We start from the raw sequence: 3,625 nt of genomic DNA on the forward strand, positions 1-3,625 counted from the left end.
AGTGTCTGCCACATAAAAAAAGTTAACAGCTTAAGTCATTTGTGGATTAATGTGTATTGGAGACGCGAACCGTTTAAAACGATTCAGTTCGATTTGGTGAACTGGTTCAAAAAGATCCGGTTACATCGAATGATTCGTTCATGAACCGGATATCACAAACTGCTGTGCTGTGAACCCGCTCACAACAGACACGGAAGAAAAGACAATGCTGAATAAAGTCGTTGTTTTTGCTATTTTTGGACAAAAATGTATTTTCGATGCTTAAAAAAAATTCTAGCTGACCCTCTGGTGTCACATCGACTACTTTGATGATTTTTTCTTGCCTTTCTGGACATGGACAGTAGACCTTACACACAGCTTCAATGGAGGGACTGAGAGCTCTCGGACTAAATTATCTTAAACTGTGTTCAGAAGATAAACGGAGGTCTTACGGGTTTGGAACAACACGAGTGTAAGTTATTAATGACATAATTTTGCTATTTGGGCAAACTATCCATTTAATATTAAATTAATAATTGGTAAAAAGTAAAAGTAGTAAGCTTTGCACATGAAACAAAGACCGCATTTTACAGAAAAGACTGCACAAAAGCTTCCTGCTTTGGCAATGGGCTTTACTTCTGCAGTAGTAGTAAACACATTGGCTTTTGATTTTTTTTTTTTTACCACAATTTATTCATTCTTAGTCCAGGTAAAATACTGTTGTCTGCATAACCATGTTTTGACATTTGTCACCATCACAGGATGTGCAGACATAAAAGTCATTGAGGCAAGAAAACCAGCCGATCAGTGCGAGTCGGGTCTCTCTTCGAGAGATCAAAACTCAGCTTGTCATCTTGGCTAGTATTCATTTACAGGTGAGTCTGTTGTCGGACAGCAGAGAAGGAATAGTAAAATGTTACAATGTATTTTCAAAGTTTGATTGGCAGTTCTTAAAAGCAGGAAAAATCCAAAGGATCTCTGTTATTTTAACAGGAAAATAAACAAAAAATATCATTTACATGTAATGTGTCAATTCTGCATGTGTACATATGACTTTCGTGCTCTCTGCTTTCACCAAAGTGATGAGTCGTGCGCCTTTACACTAAAGTTTATGGTACATCAAATACAGGTGTGCTGTGCATCCATTGAGATGAACTGAAAATAGCATCGATCCTGAAACTCTGAAGCGCTCAGTCTGTGTGTTCGGCAAGTGAAAATATATTTGTGATAAACCTATACTTGGCCTTCAACTTACACACTGACGAGTAAAATCTGAGAGTTTATTAGCCCATTGGCTAATATTACATATCAGTTAGTCGCCCAGAGTGAAGATTAGCAAGTGATTTACTCACAATGTAGAGGGTTGTTCAAATGAAAAGCCCCCAATGTTTATGATGGATGGATGTGGATAGAGGTACTTTCTTCATCTTCATACTTCTTGGTTTGCCATTTATAAAGCTCCTTTCCTTTAATTTGTCACCCTTTTGTATGTGTAAACATGTTAAATGAATATAATTGCATAATATTGTAGTATTTCTCTTTTTAATTAAATATTTAACTTTTTACAGTATGGACGAGGGAGAGCATCAACAACATGGAGGTGAAAAAAATGGGTGTTTGGCATGCTAGGTGTGAGGGATAAATGCAGACACCCAATCTTGCGGCTTGTGAAAAGAAGATCAAGACCTCACCTCATCCCCATAGTTGCAAAACGTGCATCCAAGGAACTAACATTATTCCCGATGAGTGGAGAGCCTACCGGACGGCTTCGGCCAATATGGGCTACAAACATTTTACAGTGAACCATTCCTAGTGGTTTGTAGACCCACACAGTGGAGCTCACTCACAACACATGGAAAGAGCTTGGTTGACATACAAAACAAGTGTATGGAGACTAAGAGAGAATAGGACAGAGAACATGCTGAAACATCAACTCTCTCTCATAGAGTGGACTCGTTGGCTTGGTGAAAAAAATTAACGGGGGACACTTGGGTGCCTAATAAAAGATATTCACCATCAATTTCCTGTTAAGAGAACAACACACTGAACATTTGATTGTAAAATACCTGTTAACTTGTCCCATTGATTTAAGGTGCACTGATATTTAAAAGCTTTGTTAAATAAAATGTGTATTTTGCCTTTTTAATTTCTGTGTTTTAAGTGCTGGGTAATGTGTATCTTGAAGTAATCATCTTGGATATACTGTTGCAAAATAAGAATCTCCTTGGTAGATGTTAATTGAGATTATTTAGATAATGACTTCACATTACTACACATTACTAAATCATTAACAGCTCATAGACTAACATGAATTCATGACTTGTTGATGTATCATTATGTCATGACTTTACTGGGGGGGGGGGGCACATTATTACTAACTCATCATTAATTACTGATAAAGTAACATGAATTCATGACCTGTTGATGTATCATTATGTCATGACTTTACTTGGGAGGGCACATTATTACTAACTCATCATTAATTACTGATAAAGTAACATGAATTCATGACTTGTTGATGTATCATTATGTCATGACTTTACTTGGGAGGGCACATTATTACTAACTCATCATTAATTACTGATAAAGTAACATGAATTCATGACTTGTTGATGTATCATTATGTCATGACTTGTCTTGGTGTGGCACATCTTTAAAAAGTTATCAATTACACATGTTCTATCCATATTCAGCTCATCTAAGTCAGGAATTTGGTCCTTTTCGGTGGTTTGTAAATAAGTTGAAGAGCAGAGGTCCTGTGGCTGCAGTTGGATGGAGAAGGAACTGAACGGTAGGAGGAAAGTTGATAATTTGAAGTGCAGATAGTGGCCCAAAAGAAGAGCCAGACAAACGTCTGATATAAAGACAGTAAACCAATCCATAACATAACAAAAGTGATAATCAGCATCTCTAAGCTAACTGATTTTAATTTGGAAAATTGCGTCTCCTTAATGTTATTGTAGGACAGCAGCAGTGGCATCACTCAAAACCGAATGATCAAATTGTTTTTAATTATAAATGCATCATTGTGCGTTGGTTGAGTTAGGTTAAACGTAAATATTGCAATAAATCCACTGTCTTTCACTGATGTTTGTGACAGAGCTGGTGGCAAATGTATAAATTGTACCATTTTCATACATCTTGCTTCTAGAACATGTGTGGTTTAGTTTTTCTCAAAGTGTTAATTAATACATTAACTATCATGCAGGAACTAACATGTAATTAAGGTAGTGTTATTCATGCAGTATTTCATATGACTCATGTCAGAGTTAAGTTAGTTCTTCATTAGCTCTTGATTAATACATGTCTTAACTCATCATTAGTTCATAGTCAAGTTATTATTAATTCAGGTATTAGTAAATGATGATTCATGTACTGTTATTGTAAAGTGTTACCGACTATGCAGTATGTACCGGGAAGAGACATGATTAGTTCATCTTCAGAAGACTCAAGAGGTTAACTAATCAATTCTGTTTCCAGTACAGACTGCATGGCTTCAGTTAATGGGGATGTGATGTGACAAAAGAACAAACACCTCAGCTCAGGAGGTGAGAGAAACGAACAGACTACATAATCTGAAACAAGTCATTCATTGTTTCGGTTTCTCATAATTTGGCCATGGTTGCATTATAGATTTTTTTCTTAT

General features: G+C 36.3%; 1 long non-coding RNA gene across 1 annotated transcript; it reads left to right on the forward strand.

The window, feature by feature from the left end:
• The first annotated feature begins 240 nt into the window (after positions 1-240).
• LOC127977465 (uncharacterized) lies at positions 241-2,042 on the forward strand. The gene is made up of 3 exons (XR_008158241.1): positions 241-451; positions 741-854; positions 1,548-2,042. It is a non-coding gene; the product is annotated as an uncharacterized LOC127977465 (long non-coding RNA).
• Positions 2,043-3,625: the final 1,583 nt, after the last annotated feature.

The sequence above is a fragment of the Carassius gibelio genome, chromosome B18, assembly GCF_023724105.1.
Source record: "Carassius gibelio isolate Cgi1373 ecotype wild population from Czech Republic chromosome B18, carGib1.2-hapl.c, whole genome shotgun sequence".
Taxonomy (NCBI): domain Eukaryota; kingdom Metazoa; phylum Chordata; class Actinopteri; order Cypriniformes; family Cyprinidae; genus Carassius; species Carassius gibelio.